This window comes from Chanodichthys erythropterus, unplaced genomic scaffold, assembly GCF_024489055.1.
Source record: "Chanodichthys erythropterus isolate Z2021 unplaced genomic scaffold, ASM2448905v1 ctg001700_np12, whole genome shotgun sequence".
In the NCBI taxonomy this organism is placed as follows: Eukaryota; Metazoa; Chordata; class Actinopteri; order Cypriniformes; family Xenocyprididae; genus Chanodichthys; species Chanodichthys erythropterus.
The window spans coordinates 77,770-93,569 of NW_027125674.1; the positions used below are offsets into that span (position 1 = coordinate 77,770).

General features: G+C 50.4%; 35 non-coding genes across 35 annotated transcripts; 9 read left to right on the forward strand and 26 right to left on the reverse strand.

Moving 5' to 3' along the window:
• Nucleotides 1–39: 39 nt before the first annotated feature.
• trnar-ccg (transfer RNA arginine (anticodon CCG)) lies at nucleotides 40–112 on the forward strand. The gene has a single exon. It is a non-coding gene; the product is annotated as a tRNA-Arg (tRNA).
• Nucleotides 113–467: 355 nt separating this feature from the next.
• trnap-cgg (transfer RNA proline (anticodon CGG)) lies at nucleotides 468–539 on the reverse strand. Its single transcript has one exon. It is a non-coding gene; the product is annotated as a tRNA-Pro (tRNA).
• Nucleotides 540–797: 258 nt separating this feature from the next.
• On the reverse strand, nucleotides 798–869 carry trnap-ugg (transfer RNA proline (anticodon UGG)). Its single transcript has one exon. It is a non-coding gene; the product is annotated as a tRNA-Pro (tRNA).
• A 765-nt stretch (nucleotides 870–1,634) lies between these two features.
• Nucleotides 1,635–1,706, reverse strand: trnap-ugg (transfer RNA proline (anticodon UGG)). The gene has a single exon. It is a non-coding gene; the product is annotated as a tRNA-Pro (tRNA).
• A 159-nt stretch (nucleotides 1,707–1,865) lies between these two features.
• trnar-ccg (transfer RNA arginine (anticodon CCG)) lies at nucleotides 1,866–1,938 on the forward strand. The gene has a single exon. It is a non-coding gene; the product is annotated as a tRNA-Arg (tRNA).
• A 355-nt stretch (nucleotides 1,939–2,293) lies between these two features.
• On the reverse strand, nucleotides 2,294–2,365 carry trnap-cgg (transfer RNA proline (anticodon CGG)). Its single transcript has one exon. It is a non-coding gene; the product is annotated as a tRNA-Pro (tRNA).
• A 258-nt stretch (nucleotides 2,366–2,623) lies between these two features.
• trnap-ugg (transfer RNA proline (anticodon UGG)) lies at nucleotides 2,624–2,695 on the reverse strand. Its single transcript has one exon. It is a non-coding gene; the product is annotated as a tRNA-Pro (tRNA).
• Nucleotides 2,696–3,460: 765 nt separating this feature from the next.
• On the reverse strand, nucleotides 3,461–3,532 carry trnap-ugg (transfer RNA proline (anticodon UGG)). The gene has a single exon. It is a non-coding gene; the product is annotated as a tRNA-Pro (tRNA).
• A 159-nt stretch (nucleotides 3,533–3,691) lies between these two features.
• trnar-ccg (transfer RNA arginine (anticodon CCG)) lies at nucleotides 3,692–3,764 on the forward strand. The gene has a single exon. It is a non-coding gene; the product is annotated as a tRNA-Arg (tRNA).
• Nucleotides 3,765–4,119: 355 nt separating this feature from the next.
• trnap-cgg (transfer RNA proline (anticodon CGG)) lies at nucleotides 4,120–4,191 on the reverse strand. The gene has a single exon. It is a non-coding gene; the product is annotated as a tRNA-Pro (tRNA).
• Nucleotides 4,192–4,449: 258 nt separating this feature from the next.
• Nucleotides 4,450–4,521, reverse strand: trnap-ugg (transfer RNA proline (anticodon UGG)). Its single transcript has one exon. It is a non-coding gene; the product is annotated as a tRNA-Pro (tRNA).
• A 765-nt stretch (nucleotides 4,522–5,286) lies between these two features.
• On the reverse strand, nucleotides 5,287–5,358 carry trnap-ugg (transfer RNA proline (anticodon UGG)). The gene has a single exon. It is a non-coding gene; the product is annotated as a tRNA-Pro (tRNA).
• Nucleotides 5,359–5,517: 159 nt separating this feature from the next.
• trnar-ccg (transfer RNA arginine (anticodon CCG)) lies at nucleotides 5,518–5,590 on the forward strand. The gene has a single exon. It is a non-coding gene; the product is annotated as a tRNA-Arg (tRNA).
• A 355-nt stretch (nucleotides 5,591–5,945) lies between these two features.
• Nucleotides 5,946–6,017, reverse strand: trnap-cgg (transfer RNA proline (anticodon CGG)). The gene has a single exon. It is a non-coding gene; the product is annotated as a tRNA-Pro (tRNA).
• A 258-nt stretch (nucleotides 6,018–6,275) lies between these two features.
• Nucleotides 6,276–6,347, reverse strand: trnap-ugg (transfer RNA proline (anticodon UGG)). Its single transcript has one exon. It is a non-coding gene; the product is annotated as a tRNA-Pro (tRNA).
• Nucleotides 6,348–7,112: 765 nt separating this feature from the next.
• Nucleotides 7,113–7,184, reverse strand: trnap-ugg (transfer RNA proline (anticodon UGG)). Its single transcript has one exon. It is a non-coding gene; the product is annotated as a tRNA-Pro (tRNA).
• A 159-nt stretch (nucleotides 7,185–7,343) lies between these two features.
• trnar-ccg (transfer RNA arginine (anticodon CCG)) lies at nucleotides 7,344–7,416 on the forward strand. Its single transcript has one exon. It is a non-coding gene; the product is annotated as a tRNA-Arg (tRNA).
• Nucleotides 7,417–7,771: 355 nt separating this feature from the next.
• On the reverse strand, nucleotides 7,772–7,843 carry trnap-cgg (transfer RNA proline (anticodon CGG)). Its single transcript has one exon. It is a non-coding gene; the product is annotated as a tRNA-Pro (tRNA).
• A 258-nt stretch (nucleotides 7,844–8,101) lies between these two features.
• Nucleotides 8,102–8,173, reverse strand: trnap-ugg (transfer RNA proline (anticodon UGG)). Its single transcript has one exon. It is a non-coding gene; the product is annotated as a tRNA-Pro (tRNA).
• A 765-nt stretch (nucleotides 8,174–8,938) lies between these two features.
• Nucleotides 8,939–9,010, reverse strand: trnap-ugg (transfer RNA proline (anticodon UGG)). Its single transcript has one exon. It is a non-coding gene; the product is annotated as a tRNA-Pro (tRNA).
• A 159-nt stretch (nucleotides 9,011–9,169) lies between these two features.
• Nucleotides 9,170–9,242, forward strand: trnar-ccg (transfer RNA arginine (anticodon CCG)). The gene has a single exon. It is a non-coding gene; the product is annotated as a tRNA-Arg (tRNA).
• Nucleotides 9,243–9,597: 355 nt separating this feature from the next.
• trnap-cgg (transfer RNA proline (anticodon CGG)) lies at nucleotides 9,598–9,669 on the reverse strand. The gene has a single exon. It is a non-coding gene; the product is annotated as a tRNA-Pro (tRNA).
• A 258-nt stretch (nucleotides 9,670–9,927) lies between these two features.
• On the reverse strand, nucleotides 9,928–9,999 carry trnap-ugg (transfer RNA proline (anticodon UGG)). Its single transcript has one exon. It is a non-coding gene; the product is annotated as a tRNA-Pro (tRNA).
• A 765-nt stretch (nucleotides 10,000–10,764) lies between these two features.
• On the reverse strand, nucleotides 10,765–10,836 carry trnap-ugg (transfer RNA proline (anticodon UGG)). Its single transcript has one exon. It is a non-coding gene; the product is annotated as a tRNA-Pro (tRNA).
• Nucleotides 10,837–10,995: 159 nt separating this feature from the next.
• Nucleotides 10,996–11,068, forward strand: trnar-ccg (transfer RNA arginine (anticodon CCG)). Its single transcript has one exon. It is a non-coding gene; the product is annotated as a tRNA-Arg (tRNA).
• A 355-nt stretch (nucleotides 11,069–11,423) lies between these two features.
• Nucleotides 11,424–11,495, reverse strand: trnap-cgg (transfer RNA proline (anticodon CGG)). The gene has a single exon. It is a non-coding gene; the product is annotated as a tRNA-Pro (tRNA).
• Nucleotides 11,496–11,753: 258 nt separating this feature from the next.
• trnap-ugg (transfer RNA proline (anticodon UGG)) lies at nucleotides 11,754–11,825 on the reverse strand. The gene has a single exon. It is a non-coding gene; the product is annotated as a tRNA-Pro (tRNA).
• A 765-nt stretch (nucleotides 11,826–12,590) lies between these two features.
• trnap-ugg (transfer RNA proline (anticodon UGG)) lies at nucleotides 12,591–12,662 on the reverse strand. The gene has a single exon. It is a non-coding gene; the product is annotated as a tRNA-Pro (tRNA).
• A 159-nt stretch (nucleotides 12,663–12,821) lies between these two features.
• Nucleotides 12,822–12,894, forward strand: trnar-ccg (transfer RNA arginine (anticodon CCG)). Its single transcript has one exon. It is a non-coding gene; the product is annotated as a tRNA-Arg (tRNA).
• A 355-nt stretch (nucleotides 12,895–13,249) lies between these two features.
• On the reverse strand, nucleotides 13,250–13,321 carry trnap-cgg (transfer RNA proline (anticodon CGG)). Its single transcript has one exon. It is a non-coding gene; the product is annotated as a tRNA-Pro (tRNA).
• Nucleotides 13,322–13,580: 259 nt separating this feature from the next.
• trnap-ugg (transfer RNA proline (anticodon UGG)) lies at nucleotides 13,581–13,652 on the reverse strand. Its single transcript has one exon. It is a non-coding gene; the product is annotated as a tRNA-Pro (tRNA).
• Nucleotides 13,653–14,417: 765 nt separating this feature from the next.
• Nucleotides 14,418–14,489, reverse strand: trnap-ugg (transfer RNA proline (anticodon UGG)). The gene has a single exon. It is a non-coding gene; the product is annotated as a tRNA-Pro (tRNA).
• Nucleotides 14,490–14,648: 159 nt separating this feature from the next.
• On the forward strand, nucleotides 14,649–14,721 carry trnar-ccg (transfer RNA arginine (anticodon CCG)). Its single transcript has one exon. It is a non-coding gene; the product is annotated as a tRNA-Arg (tRNA).
• Nucleotides 14,722–15,076: 355 nt separating this feature from the next.
• On the reverse strand, nucleotides 15,077–15,148 carry trnap-cgg (transfer RNA proline (anticodon CGG)). The gene has a single exon. It is a non-coding gene; the product is annotated as a tRNA-Pro (tRNA).
• Nucleotides 15,149–15,407: 259 nt separating this feature from the next.
• trnap-ugg (transfer RNA proline (anticodon UGG)) lies at nucleotides 15,408–15,479 on the reverse strand. The gene has a single exon. It is a non-coding gene; the product is annotated as a tRNA-Pro (tRNA).
• Between the last annotated feature and the right edge of the window lie 321 nt (nucleotides 15,480–15,800).

The following is a 15,800-nucleotide window of genomic DNA, read 5'->3' on the forward strand; positions in this document are numbered from 1 at the left end:
AAGCCATGCTACAGATCAAAGGCCAAGCTCGCCAGACAAGGCCCAGTGGCCTAATGGATAAGGCATCAGCCTCCGGAGCTGGGGATTGTGGGTTCAAGTCCCACCTGGGTCGTCTTTGATGGGCTACCTTTAAGTTGGCTGTGCGAGAAATTCCGGGATGATTTGTTCAGAGCAACGCTATAGCCTTGATGACCGCAAGACCTGAATTAGCACAGAACTGACAAACTTCTGATAGCTGTGGCAGCTTTTGCGAGCACCAGACTGTCAGTGAATCAATCTGGCCCGCCTGTGCATGTGCCCTTTCAGGCTGAAATTACACAAAGCACTGTGTGCAAGAGGACGCTGGAGAACGTGACGTCAAGTACCACGTGGGTTGCAGTAAATGGCCTGGTATGAAGTGGTTGATAAAGAAAAGCAGCAATCGAAAAAAGTGCAAGAAAACCCCGGCACTCATACTAAAGGCGAGAGGGCTCGTCCGGGATTTGAACCCGGGACCTCTCGCACCCGAAGCGAGAATCATACCCCTAGACCAACGAGCCTGACCGCTGAATGCTTAGGCTACATGTGTACACTTGTAGAGTCATAGAATGCTGGCCGCTAAAAGAAAAGCGCAGGCGCTAGTTCTAATAGAATGCGTTTGTTGGCGGGCTGCCCCTCTGAGTAGGGTCTGTCCGAGGAAATGACGCTTGTCATCTGGCTGAATCTCGGCTATGTCATAGTTTAGATGAACACAGGCAGCAGTAAGGATTTCAAAACCAGGACAAACAGCTGCCCCTGCCGCTCGCTCTGAAATCGCTGGGCTCGTCCGGGATTTGAACCCGGGACCTCTCGCACCCAAAGCGAGAATCATACCCCTAGACCAACGAGCCTTGTGCACGTGCCCTTCCACGCTGATATTAAACAAAGCGCTGCGTGCTGGAGGCCCAGTGGCCTAATGGGTAAAGGCCGCATCTTACTTTTGCGCTACTATGAAGGCTCCGCGTACGAAAGCAGAGAGGATGACACACATAACAGATGGGAAAGTGTCATGAAAGATTGATTTAAAAGAGAATTCCACAAAATGTCGAAGGCTTGACTATGAAACCATGAGGCATCAGCCTCCCACCTAGGGCGTGCTTGATGAGCTAGCTCCAAGCTGATGCTGCGAAAAGTCAATGACCATTTGTTCAAAGAAACTCCATAGAACGACAAGTATATATGTGCTTAGCGTTTCTGCAAAAGAGCCACGTTAATTCAATGAAGAGCGATATAGAATGGTTTGAATCCCACAGCGGCATCTACAGACCTGCAGAAAGTTCGATTTGGCCGAAGCATCAGCCTCTGATGCCCGAGAACGTGACGTCAAGTACCACGTGGGTTGCAGTAAATGGCCTGATGTCAAGTAGTTGATAAAGAAAAGCAGCAATCGGAAAAAGTGCCAGAAAACCCTTGAACTTGAACAGAACGGGCAGGCACTAGTTCTAATAGAAAGCGTTTGTGGGCGGGCTGCCGCTCTGAGCATGGTCTGTCCGAGGAAATGAGGCTTGTCATCTGGCTGAATCTCGGCTATGTAGTAGAACAGGTGATCACAGGCAGCAGTAAGGATTTCAAAACCAGGACAAACAGCTGCCCCTGCCGCTCACTCTGAAACCGCTGGGCTCGTCCGGGATTTGAACCCGGGACCTCTCGCACCCAAAGCGAGAATCATACCCCTAGACCAACGAGCCTTGTCGATGGAAGATCTTTCGTGAGGGCGCCACAAATTCAGTGAAGCTCTCCTCAGTGACAGGACGTGACCTGGCATCAAGATACTAAAGTGTAGATGTTTGAGTGGCAGAAACTCCTTGAAGCCATGCTACAGATCAAAGGCCAAGCTCGCCAGACAAGGCCCAGTGGCCTAATGGATAAGGCATCAGCCTCCGGAGCTGGGGATTGTGGGTTCAAGTCCCACCTGGGTCGTCTTTGATGGGCTACCTTTAAGTTGGCTGTGCGAGAAATTCCGGGATGATTTGTTCAGAGCAACGCTATAGCCTTGATGACCGCAAGACCAGAATTAGCACAGAACTGACAAACTTCTGATAGCTGTGGCAGCTTTTGCGAGCACCAGACTGTCAGTGAATCAATCTGGCCCGCCTGTGCATGTGCCCTTTCAGGCTGAAATTACACAAAGCACTGTGTGCAAGAGGACGCTGGAGAACGTGACGTCAAGTACCACGTGGGTTGCAGTAAATGGCCTGGTATGAAGTGGTTGATAAAGAAAAGCAGCAATCGAAAAAAGTGCAAGAAAACCCCGGCACTCATACTAAAGGCGAGAGGGCTCGTCCGGGATTTGAACCCGGGACCTCTCGCACCCGAAGCGAGAATCATACCCCTAGACCAACGAGCCTGACCGCTGAATGCTTAGGCTACATGTGTACACTTGTAGAGTCATAGAATGCTGGCCGCTAAAAGAAAAGCGCAGGCGCTAGTTCTAATAGAATGCGTTTGTTGGCGGGCTGCCCCTCTGAGTAGGGTCTGTCCGAGGAAATGACGCTTGTCATCTGGCTGAATCTCGGCTATGTCATAGTTTAGATGAACACAGGCAGCAGTAAGGATTTCAAAACCAGGACAAACAGCTGCCCCTGCCGCTCGCTCTGAAATCGCTGGGCTCGTCCGGGATTTGAACCCGGGACCTCTCGCACCCAAAGCGAGAATCATACCCCTAGACCAACGAGCCTTGTGCACGTGCCCTTCCACGCTGATATTAAACAAAGCGCTGCGTGCTGGAGGCCCAGTGGCCTAATGGGTAAAGGCCGCATCTTACTTTTGCGCTACTATGAAGGCTCCGCGTACGAAAGCAGAGAGGATGACACACATAACAGATGGGAAAGTGTCATGAAAGATTGATTTAAAAGAGAATTCCACAAAATGTCGAAGGCTTGACTATGAAACCATGAGGCATCAGCCTCCCACCTAGGGCGTGCTTGATGAGCTAGCTCCAAGCTGATGCTGCGAAAAGTCAATGACCATTTGTTCAAAGAAACTCCATAGAACGACAAGTATATATGTGCTTAGCGTTTCTGCAAAAGAGCCACGTTAATTCAATGAAGAGCGATATAGAATGGTTTGAATCCCACAGCGGCATCTACAGACCTGCAGAAAGTTCGATTTGGCCGAAGCATCAGCCTCTGATGCCCGAGAACGTGACGTCAAGTACCACGTGGGTTGCAGTAAATGGCCTGATGTCAAGTAGTTGATAAAGAAAAGCAGCAATCGGAAAAAGTGCCAGAAAACCCTTGAACTTGAACAGAACGGGCAGGCACTAGTTCTAATAGAAAGCGTTTGTGGGCGGGCTGCCGCTCTGAGCATGGTCTGTCCGAGGAAATGAGGCTTGTCATCTGGCTGAATCTCGGCTATGTAGTAGAACAGGTGATCACAGGCAGCAGTAAGGATTTCAAAACCAGGACAAACAGCTGCCCCTGCCGCTCACTCTGAAACCGCTGGGCTCGTCCGGGATTTGAACCCGGGACCTCTCGCACCCAAAGCGAGAATCATACCCCTAGACCAACGAGCCTTGTCGATGGAAGATCTTTCGTGAGGGCGCCACAAATTCAGTGAAGCTCTCCTCAGTGACAGGACGTGACCTGGCATCAAGATACTAAAGTGTAGATGTTTGAGTGGCAGAAACTCCTTGAAGCCATGCTACAGATCAAAGGCCAAGCTCGCCAGACAAGGCCCAGTGGCCTAATGGATAAGGCATCAGCCTCCGGAGCTGGGGATTGTGGGTTCAAGTCCCACCTGGGTCGTCTTTGATGGGCTACCTTTAAGTTGGCTGTGCGAGAAATTCCGGGATGATTTGTTCAGAGCAACGCTATAGCCTTGATGACCGCAAGACCAGAATTAGCACAGAACTGACAAACTTCTGATAGCTGTGGCAGCTTTTGCGAGCACCAGACTGTCAGTGAATCAATCTGGCCCGCCTGTGCATGTGCCCTTTCAGGCTGAAATTACACAAAGCACTGTGTGCAAGAGGACGCTGGAGAACGTGACGTCAAGTACCACGTGGGTTGCAGTAAATGGCCTGGTATGAAGTGGTTGATAAAGAAAAGCAGCAATCGAAAAAAGTGCAAGAAAACCCCGGCACTCATACTAAAGGCGAGAGGGCTCGTCCGGGATTTGAACCCGGGACCTCTCGCACCCGAAGCGAGAATCATACCCCTAGACCAACGAGCCTGACCGCTGAATGCTTAGGCTACATGTGTACACTTGTAGAGTCATAGAATGCTGGCCGCTAAAAGAAAAGCGCAGGCGCTAGTTCTAATAGAATGCGTTTGTTGGCGGGCTGCCCCTCTGAGTAGGGTCTGTCCGAGGAAATGACGCTTGTCATCTGGCTGAATCTCGGCTATGTCATAGTTTAGATGAACACAGGCAGCAGTAAGGATTTCAAAACCAGGACAAACAGCTGCCCCTGCCGCTCGCTCTGAAATCGCTGGGCTCGTCCGGGATTTGAACCCGGGACCTCTCGCACCCAAAGCGAGAATCATACCCCTAGACCAACGAGCCTTGTGCACGTGCCCTTCCACGCTGATATTAAACAAAGCGCTGCGTGCTGGAGGCCCAGTGGCCTAATGGGTAAAGGCCGCATCTTACTTTTGCGCTACTATGAAGGCTCCGCGTACGAAAGCAGAGAGGATGACACACATAACAGATGGGAAAGTGTCATGAAAGATTGATTTAAAAGAGAATTCCACAAAATGTCGAAGGCTTGACTATGAAACCATGAGGCATCAGCCTCCCACCTAGGGCGTGCTTGATGAGCTAGCTCCAAGCTGATGCTGCGAAAAGTCAATGACCATTTGTTCAAAGAAACTCCATAGAACGACAAGTATATATGTGCTTAGCGTTTCTGCAAAAGAGCCACGTTAATTCAATGAAGAGCGATATAGAATGGTTTGAATCCCACAGCGGCATCTACAGACCTGCAGAAAGTTCGATTTGGCCGAAGCATCAGCCTCTGATGCCCGAGAACGTGACGTCAAGTACCACGTGGGTTGCAGTAAATGGCCTGATGTCAAGTAGTTGATAAAGAAAAGCAGCAATCGGAAAAAGTGCCAGAAAACCCTTGAACTTGAACAGAACGGGCAGGCACTAGTTCTAATAGAAAGCGTTTGTGGGCGGGCTGCCGCTCTGAGCATGGTCTGTCCGAGGAAATGAGGCTTGTCATCTGGCTGAATCTCGGCTATGTAGTAGAACAGGTGATCACAGGCAGCAGTAAGGATTTCAAAACCAGGACAAACAGCTGCCCCTGCCGCTCACTCTGAAACCGCTGGGCTCGTCCGGGATTTGAACCCGGGACCTCTCGCACCCAAAGCGAGAATCATACCCCTAGACCAACGAGCCTTGTCGATGGAAGATCTTTCGTGAGGGCGCCACAAATTCAGTGAAGCTCTCCTCAGTGACAGGACGTGAACTGGCATCAAGATACTAAAGTGTAGATGTTTGAGTGGCAGAAACTCCTTGAAGCCATCCTACAGATCAAAGGCCAAGCTCGCCAGACAAGGCCCAGTGGCCTAATGGATAAGGCATCAGCCTCCGGAGCTGGGGATTGTGGGTTCAAGTCCCACCTGGGTCGTCTTTGATGGGCTACCTTTAAGTTGGCTGTGCGAGAAATTCCGGGATGATTTGTTCAGAGCAACGCTATAGCCTTGATGACCGCAAGACCAGAATTAGCACAGAACTGACAAACTTCTGATAGCTGTGGCAGCTTTTGCGAGCACCAGACTGTCAGTGAATCAATCTGGCCCGCCTGTGCATGTGCCCTTTCAGGCTGAAATTACACAAAGCACTGTGTGCAAGAGGACGCTGGAGAACGTGACGTCAAGTACCACGTGGGTTGCAGTAAATGGCCTGGTATGAAGTGGTTGATAAAGAAAAGCAGCAATCGAAAAAAGTGCAAGAAAACCCCGGCACTCATACTAAAGGCGAGAGGGCTCGTCCGGGATTTGAACCCGGGACCTCTCGCACCCGAAGCGAGAATCATACCCCTAGACCAACGAGCCTGACCGCTGAATGCTTAGGCTACATGTGTACACTTGTAGAGTCATAGAATGCTGGCCGCTAAAAGAAAAGCGCAGGCGCTAGTTCTAATAGAATGCGTTTGTTGGCGGGCTGCCCCTCTGAGTAGGGTCTGTCCGAGGAAATGACGCTTGTCATCTGGCTGAATCTCGGCTATGTCATAGTTTAGATGAACACAGGCAGCAGTAAGGATTTCAAAACCAGGACAAACAGCTGCCCCTGCCGCTCGCTCTGAAATCGCTGGGCTCGTCCGGGATTTGAACCCGGGACCTCTCGCACCCAAAGCGAGAATCATACCCCTAGACCAACGAGCCTTGTGCACGTGCCCTTCCACGCTGATATTAAACAAAGCGCTGCGTGCTGGAGGCCCAGTGGCCTAATGGGTAAAGGCCGCATCTTACTTTTGCGCTACTATGAAGGCTCCGCGTACGAAAGCAGAGAGGATGACACACATAACAGATGGGAAAGTGTCATGAAAGATTGATTTAAAAGAGAATTCCACAAAATGTCGAAGGCTTGACTATGAAACCATGAGGCATCAGCCTCCCACCTAGGGCGTGCTTGATGAGCTAGCTCCAAGCTGATGCTGCGAAAAGTCAATGACCATTTGTTCAAAGAAACTCCATAGAACGACAAGTATATATGTGCTTAGCGTTTCTGCAAAAGAGCCACGTTAATTCAATGAAGAGCGATATAGAATGGTTTGAATCCCACAGCGGCATCTACAGACCTGCAGAAAGTTCGATTTGGCCGAAGCATCAGCCTCTGATGCCCGAGAACGTGACGTCAAGTACCACGTGGGTTGCAGTAAATGGCCTGATGTCAAGTAGTTGATAAAGAAAAGCAGCAATCGGAAAAAGTGCCAGAAAACCCTTGAACTTGAACAGAACGGGCAGGCACTAGTTCTAATAGAAAGCGTTTGTGGGCGGGCTGCCGCTCTGAGCATGGTCTGTCCGAGGAAATGAGGCTTGTCATCTGGCTGAATCTCGGCTATGTAGTAGAACAGGTGATCACAGGCAGCAGTAAGGATTTCAAAACCAGGACAAACAGCTGCCCCTGCCGCTCACTCTGAAACCGCTGGGCTCGTCCGGGATTTGAACCCGGGACCTCTCGCACCCAAAGCGAGAATCATACCCCTAGACCAACGAGCCTTGTCGATGGAAGATCTTTCGTGAGGGCGCCACAAATTCAGTGAAGCTCTCCTCAGTGACAGGACGTGACCTGGCATCAAGATACTAAAGTGTAGATGTTTGAGTGGCAGAAACTCCTTGAAGCCATGCTACAGATCAAAGGCCAAGCTCGCCAGACAAGGCCCAGTGGCCTAATGGATAAGGCATCAGCCTCCGGAGCTGGGGATTGTGGGTTCAAGTCCCACCTGGGTCGTCTTTGATGGGCTACCTTTAAGTTGGCTGTGCGAGAAATTCCGGGATGATTTGTTCAGAGCAACGCTATAGCCTTGATGACCGCAAGACCTGAATTAGCACAGAACTGACAAACTTCTGATAGCTGTGGCAGCTTTTGCGAGCACCAGACTGTCAGTGAATCAATCTGGCCCGCCTGTGCATGTGCCCTTTCAGGCTGAAATTACACAAAGCACTGTGTGCAAGAGGACGCTGGAGAACGTGACGTCAAGTACCACGTGGGTTGCAGTAAATGGCCTGGTATGAAGTGGTTGATAAAGAAAAGCAGCAATCGAAAAAAGTGCAAGAAAACCCCGGCACTCATACTAAAGGCGAGAGGGCTCGTCCGGGATTTGAACCCGGGACCTCTCGCACCCGAAGCGAGAATCATACCCCTAGACCAACGAGCCTGACCGCTGAATGCTTAGGCTACATGTGTACACTTGTAGAGTCATAGAATGCTGGCCGCTAAAAGAAAAGCGCAGGCGCTAGTTCTAATAGAATGCGTTTGTTGGCGGGCTGCCCCTCTGAGTAGGGTCTGTCCGAGGAAATGACGCTTGTCATCTGGCTGAATCTCGGCTATGTCATAGTTTAGATGAACACAGGCAGCAGTAAGGATTTCAAAACCAGGACAAACAGCTGCCCCTGCCGCTCGCTCTGAAATCGCTGGGCTCGTCCGGGATTTGAACCCGGGACCTCTCGCACCCAAAGCGAGAATCATACCCCTAGACCAACGAGCCTTGTGCACGTGCCCTTCCACGCTGATATTAAACAAAGCGCTGCGTGCTGGAGGCCCAGTGGCCTAATGGGTAAAGGCCGCATCTTACTTTTGCGCTACTATGAAGGCTCCGCGTACGAAAGCAGAGAGGATGACACACATAACAGATGGGAAAGTGTCATGAAAGATTGATTTAAAAGAGAATTCCACAAAATGTCGAAGGCTTGACTATGAAACCATGAGGCATCAGCCTCCCACCTAGGGCGTGCTTGATGAGCTAGCTCCAAGCTGATGCTGCAAAAAGTCAATGACCATTTGTTCAAAGAAACTCCATAGAACGACAAGTATATATGTGCTTAGCGTTTCTGCAAAAGAGCCACGTTAATTCAATGAAGAGCGATATAGAATGGTTTGAATCCCACAGCGGCATCTACAGACCTGCAGAAAGTTCGATTTGGCCGAAGCATCAGCCTCTGATGCCCGAGAACGTGACGTCAAGTACCACGTGGGTTGCAGTAAATGGCCTGATGTCAAGTAGTTGATAAAGAAAAGCAGCAATCGGAAAAAGTGCCAGAAAACCCTTGAACTTGAACAGAACGGGCAGGCACTAGTTCTAATAGAAAGCGTTTGTGGGCGGGCTGCCGCTCTGAGCATGGTCTGTCCGAGGAAATGAGGCATGTCATCTGGCTGAATCTCGGCTATGTAGTAGAACAGGTGATCACAGGCAGCAGTAAGGATTTCAAAACCAGGACAAACAGCTGCCCCTGCCGCTCACTCTGAAACCGCTGGGCTCGTCCGGGATTTGAACCCGGGACCTCTCGCACCCAAAGCGAGAATCATACCCCTAGACCAACGAGCCTTGTCGATGGAAGATCTTTCGTGAGGGCGCCACAAATTCAGTGAAGCTCTCCTCAGTGACAGGACGTGAACTGGCATCAAGATACTAAAGTGTAGATGTTTGAGTGGCAGAAACTCCTTGAAGCCATGCTACAGATCAAAGGCCAAGCTCGCCAGACAAGGCCCAGTGGCCTAATGGATAAGGCATCAGCCTCCGGAGCTGGGGATTGTGGGTTCAAGTCCCACCTGGGTCGTCTTTGATGGGCTACCTTTAAGTTGGCTGTGCGAGAAATTCCGGGATGATTTGTTCAGAGCAACGCTATAGCCTTGATGACCGCAAGACCAGAATTAGCACAGAACTGACAAACTTCTGATAGCTGTGGCAGCTTTTGCGAGCACCAGACTGTCAGTGAATCAATCTGGCCCGCCTGTGCATGTGCCCTTTCAGGCTGAAATTACACAAAGCACTGTGTGCAAGAGGACGCTGGAGAACGTGACGTCAAGTACCACGTGGGTTGCAGTAAATGGCCTGGTATGAAGTGGTTGATAAAGAAAAGCAGCAATCGAAAAAAGTGCAAGAAAACCCCGGCACTCATACTAAAGGCGAGAGGGCTCGTCCGGGATTTGAACCCGGGACCTCTCGCACCCGAAGCGAGAATCATACCCCTAGACCAACGAGCCTGACCGCTGAATGCTTAGGCTACATGTGTACACTTGTAGAGTCATAGAATGCTGGCCGCTAAAAGAAAAGCGCAGGCGCTAGTTCTAATAGAATGCGTTTGTTGGCGGGCTGCCCCTCTGAGTAGGGTCTGTCCGAGGAAATGACGCTTGTCATCTGGCTGAATCTCGGCTATGTCATAGTTTAGATGAACACAGGCAGCAGTAAGGATTTCAAAACCAGGACAAACAGCTGCCCCTGCCGCTCGCTCTGAAATCGCTGGGCTCGTCCGGGATTTGAACCCGGGACCTCTCGCACCCAAAGCGAGAATCATACCCCTAGACCAACGAGCCTTGTGCACGTGCCCTTCCACGCTGATATTAAACAAAGCGCTGCGTGCTGGAGGCCCAGTGGCCTAATGGGTAAAGGCCGCATCTTACTTTTGCGCTACTATGAAGGCTCCGCGTACGAAAGCAGAGAGGATGACACACATAACAGATGGGAAAGTGTCATGAAAGATTGATTTAAAAGAGAATTCCACAAAATGTCGAAGGCTTGACTATGAAACCATGAGGCATCAGCCTCCCACCTAGGGCGTGCTTGATGAGCTAGCTCCAAGCTGATGCTGCGAAAAGTCAATGACCATTTGTTCAAAGAAACTCCATAGAACGACAAGTATATATGTGCTTAGCGTTTCTGCAAAAGAGCCACGTTAATTCAATGAAGAGCGATATAGAATGGTTTGAATCCCACAGCGGCATCTACAGACCTGCAGAAAGTTCGATTTGGCCGAAGCATCAGCCTCTGATGCCCGAGAACGTGACGTCAAGTACCACGTGGGTTGCAGTAAATGGCCTGATGTCAAGTAGTTGATAAAGAAAAGCAGCAATCGGAAAAAGTGCCAGAAAACCCTTGAACTTGAACAGAACGGGCAGGCACTAGTTCTAATAGAAAGCGTTTGTGGGCGGGCTGCCGCTCTGAGCATGGTCTGTCCGAGGAAATGAGGCTTGTCATCTGGCTGAATCTCGGCTATGTAGTAGAACAGGTGATCACAGGCAGCAGTAAGGATTTCAAAACCAGGACAAACAGCTGCCCCTGCCGCTCACTCTGAAACCGCTGGGCTCGTCCGGGATTTGAACCCGGGACCTCTCGCACCCAAAGCGAGAATCATACCCCTAGACCAACGAGCCTTGTCGATGGAAGATCTTTCGTGAGGGCGCCACAAATTCAGTGAAGCTCTCCTCAGTGACAGGACGTGACCTGGCATCAAGATACTAAAGTGTAGATGTTTGAGTGGCAGAAACTCCTTGAAGCCATGCTACAGATCAAAGGCCAAGCTCGCCAGACAAGGCCCAGTGGCCTAATGGATAAGGCATCAGCCTCCGGAGCTGGGGATTGTGGGTTCAAGTCCCACCTGGGTCGTCTTTGATGGGCTACCTTTAAGTTGGCTGTGCGAGAAATTCCGGGATGATTTGTTCAGAGCAACGCTATAGCCTTGATGACCGCAAGACCAGAATTAGCACAGAACTGACAAACTTCTGATAGCTGTGGCAGCTTTTGCGAGCACCAGACTGTCAGTGAATCAATCTGGCCCGCCTGTGCATGTGCCCTTTCAGGCTGAAATTACACAAAGCACTGTGTGCAAGAGGACGCTGGAGAACGTGACGTCAAGTACCACGTGGGTTGCAGTAAATGGCCTGGTATGAAGTGGTTGATAAAGAAAAGCAGCAATCGAAAAAAGTGCAAGAAAACCCCGGCACTCATACTAAAGGCGAGAGGGCTCGTCCGGGATTTGAACCCGGGACCTCTCGCACCCGAAGCGAGAATCATACCCCTAGACCAACGAGCCTGACCGCTGAATGCTTAGGCTACATGTGTACACTTGTAGAGTCATAGAATGCTGGCCGCTAAAAGAAAGGCGCAGGCGCTAGTTCTAATAGAATGCGTTTGTTGGCGGGCTGCCCCTCTGAGTAGGGTCTGTCCGAGGAAATGACGCTTGTCATCTGGCTGAATCTCGGCTATGTCATAGTTTAGATGAACACAGGCAGCAGTAAGGATTTCAAAACCAGGACAAACAGCTGCCCCTGCCGCTCGCTCTGAAAACGCTGGGCTCGTCCGGGATTTGAACCCGGGACCTCTCGCACCCAAAGCGAGAATCATACCCCTAGACCAACGAGCCTTGTGCACGTGCCCTTCCACGCTGATATTAAACAAAGCGCTGCGTGCTGGAGGCCCAGTGGCCTAATGGGTAAAGGCCGCATCTTACTTTTGCGCTACTATGAAGGCTCCGCGTACGAAAGCAGAGAGGATGACACACATAACAGATGGGAAAGTGTCATGAAAGATTGATTTAAAAGAGAATTCCACAAAATGTCGAAGGCTTGACTATGAAACCATGAGGCATCAGCCTCCCACCTAGGGCGTGCTTGATGAGCTAGCTCCAAGCTGATGCTGCGAAAAGTCAATGACCATTTGTTCAAAGAAACTCCATAGAACGACAAGTATATATGTGCTTAGCGTTTCTGCAAAAGAGCCACGTTAATTCAATGAAGAGCGATATAGAATGGTTTGAATCCCACAGCGGCATCTACAGACCTGCAGAAAGTTCGATTTGGCCGAAGCATCAGCCTCTGATGCCCGAGAACGTGACGTCAAGTACCACGTGGGTTGCAGTAAATGGCCTGATGTCAAGTAGTTGATAAAGAAAAGCAGCAATCGGAAAAAGTGCCAGAAAACCCTTGAACTTGAACAGAACGGGCAGGCACTAGTTCTAATAGAAAGCGTTTGTGGGCGGGCTGCCGCTCTGAGCATGGTCTGTCCGAGGAAATGAGGCTTGTCATCTGGCTGAATCTCGGCTATGTAGTAGAACAGGTGATCACAGGCAGCAGTAAGGATTTCAAAACCAGGACAAACAGCTGCCCCTGCCGCTCACTCTGAAACCGCTGGGCTCGTCCGGGATTTGAACCCGGGACCTCTCGCACCCAAAGCGAGAATCATACCCCTAGACCAACGAGCCTTGTCGATGGAAGATCTTTCGTGAGGGCGCCACAAATTCAGTGAAGCTCTCCTCAGTGACAGGACGTGACCTGGCATCAAGATACTAAAGTGTAGATGTTTGAGTGGCAGAAACTCCTTGAAGCCATGCTACAGATCAAAGGCCAAGCTCGCCAGACAAGGCCCAGTGGCCTAATGGATAAGGCATCAGCCTCCGGAGCTGGGGATTGTGGGTTCAAGTCCCACCTGGGTCGTCTTTGATGGGCTACCTTTAAGTTGGCTGTGCGAGAAATTCCGGGATGATTTGTTCAGAGCAACGCTATAGCCTTGATGACCGCAAGACCAGAATTAGCACAGAACTGACAAACTTCTGATAGCTGTGGCAGCTTTTGCGAGCACCAGACTGTCAGTGAATCAATCTGGCCCGCCTGTGCATGTGCCCTTTCAGGCTGAAATTACACAAAGCACTGTGTGCAAGAGGACGCTGGAGAACGTGACGTCAAGTACCACGTGGGTTGCAGTAAATGGCCTGGTATGAAGTGGTTGATAAAGAAAAGCAGCAATCGAAAAAAGTGCAAGAAAACCCCGGCACTCATACTAAAGGCGAGAGGGCTCGTCCGGGATTTGAACCCGGGACCTCTCGCACCCGAAGCGAGAATCATACCCCTAGACCAACGAGCCTGACCGCTGAATGCTTAGGCTACATGTGTACACTTGTAGAGTCATAGAATGCTGGCCGCTAAAAGAAAAGGCGCAGGCGCTAGTTCTAATAGAATGCGTTTGTTGGCGGGCTGCCCCTCTGAGTAGGGTCTGTCCGAGGAAATGACGCTTGTCATCTGGCTGAATCTCGGCTATGTCATAGTTTAGATGAACACAGGCAGCAGTAAGGATTTCAAAACCAGGACAAACAGCTGCCCCTGCCGCTCGCTCTGAAATCGCTGGGCTCGTCCGGGATTTGAACCCGGGACCTCTCGCACCCAAAGCGAGAATCATACCCCTAGACCAACGAGCCTTGTGCACGTGCCCTTCCACGCTGATATTAAACAAAGCGCTGCGTGCTGGAGGCCCAGTGGCCTAATGGGTAAAGGCCGCATCTTACTTTTGCGCTACTATGAAGGCTCCGCGTACGAAAGCAGAGAGGATGACACACATAACAGATGGGAAAGTGTCATGAAAGATTGATTTAAAAGAGAATTCCACAAAATGTCGAAGGCTTGACTATGAAACCATGAGGCATCAGCCTCCCACCTAGGGCGTGCTTGATGAGCTAGCTCCAAGCTGATGCTGCGAAAAGTCAATGACCATTTGTTCAAAGAAACTCCATAGAACGACAAGTATATATGTGCTTAGCGTTTCTGCAAAAGAGCCACGTTAATTCAATGAAGAGCGATATAGAATGGTTTGAATCCCACAGCGGCATCTACAGACCTGCAGAAAGTTCGATTTGGCCGAAGCATCAGCCTCTGATGCCCGAGAACGTGACGTCAAGTACCACGTGGGTTGCAGTAAATGGCCTGATGTCAAGTAGTTGATAAAGAAAAGCAGCAATCGGAAAAAGTGCCAGAAAACCCTTGAACTTGAACAGAACGGGCAGGCACTAGTTCTAATAGAAAGCGTTTGTGGGCGGGCTGCCGCTCTGAGCATGGTCTGTCCGAGGAAATGAGGCTTGTCATCTGGCTGAATCTCGGCTATGTAGTAGAACAGGTGATCACAGGCAGCAGTAAGGATTTCAAAACCAGGACAAACAGCTGCCCCTGCCGCTCACTCTGAAACCGCTGGGCTCGTCCGGGATTTGAACCCGGGACCTCTCGCACCCAAAGCGAGAATCATACCCCTAGACCAACGAGCCTTGTCGATGGAAGATCTTTCGTGAGGGCGCCACAAATTCAGTGAAGCTCTCCTCAGTGACAGGACGTGACCTGGCATCAAGATACTAAAGTGTAGATGTTTGAGTGGCAGAAACTCCTTGAAGCCATGCTACAGATCAAAGGCCAAGCTCGCCAGACAAGGCCCAGTGGCCTAATGGATAAGGCATCAGCCTCCGGAGCTGGGGATTGTGGGTTCAAGTCCCACCTGGGTCGTCTTTGATGGGCTACCTTTAAGTTGGCTGTGCGAGAAATTCCGGGATGATTTGTTCAGAGCAACGCTATAGCCTTGATGACCGCAAGACCAGAATTAGCACAGAACTGACAAACTTCTGATAGCTGTGGCAGCTTTTGCGAGCACCAGACTGTCAGTGAATCAATCTGGCCCGCCTGTGCATGTGCCCTTTCAGGCTGAAATTACACAAAGCACTGTGTGCAAGAGGACGCTGGAGAACGTGACGTCAAGTACCACGTGGGTTGCAGTAAATGGCCTGGTATGAAGTGGTTGATAAAGAAAAGCAGCAATCGAAAAAAGTGCAAGAAAACCCCGGCACTCATACTAAAGGCGAGAGGGCTCGTCCGGGATTTGAACCCGGGACCTCTCGCACCCGAAGCGAGAATCATACCCCTAGACCAACGAGCCTGACCGCTGAATGCTTAGGCTACATGTGTACACTTGTAGAGTCATAGAATGCTGGCCGCTTAAAAGAAAAGCGCAGGCGCTAGTTCTAATAGAATGCGTTTGTTGGCGGGCTGCCCCTCTGAGTAGGGTCTGTCCGAGGAAATGACGCTTGTCATCTGGCTGAATCTCGGCTATGTCATAGTTTAGATGAACACAGGCAGCAGTAAGGATTTCAAAACCAGGACAAACAGCTGCCCCTGCCGCTCGCTCTGAAATCGCTGGGCTCGTCCGGGATTTGAACCCGGGACCTCTCGCACCCAAAGCGAGAATCATACCCCTAGACCAACGAGCCTTGTGCACGTGCCCTTCCACGCTGATATTAAACAAAGCGCTGCGTGCTGGAGGCCCAGTGGCCTAATGGGTAAAGGCCGCATCTTACTTTTGCGCTACTATGAAGGCTCCGCGTACGAAAGCAGAGAGGATGACACACATAACAGATGGGAAAGTGTCATGAAAGATTGATTTAAAAGAGAATTCCACAAAATGTCGAAGGCTTGACTATGAAACCATGAGGCATCAGCCTCCCACCTAGGGCGTGCTTGATGAGCTAGCTCCAAGCTGATGCTGCGAAAAGTCAATGACCATTTGTTCAAAGAAACTCCATAGAACAAGT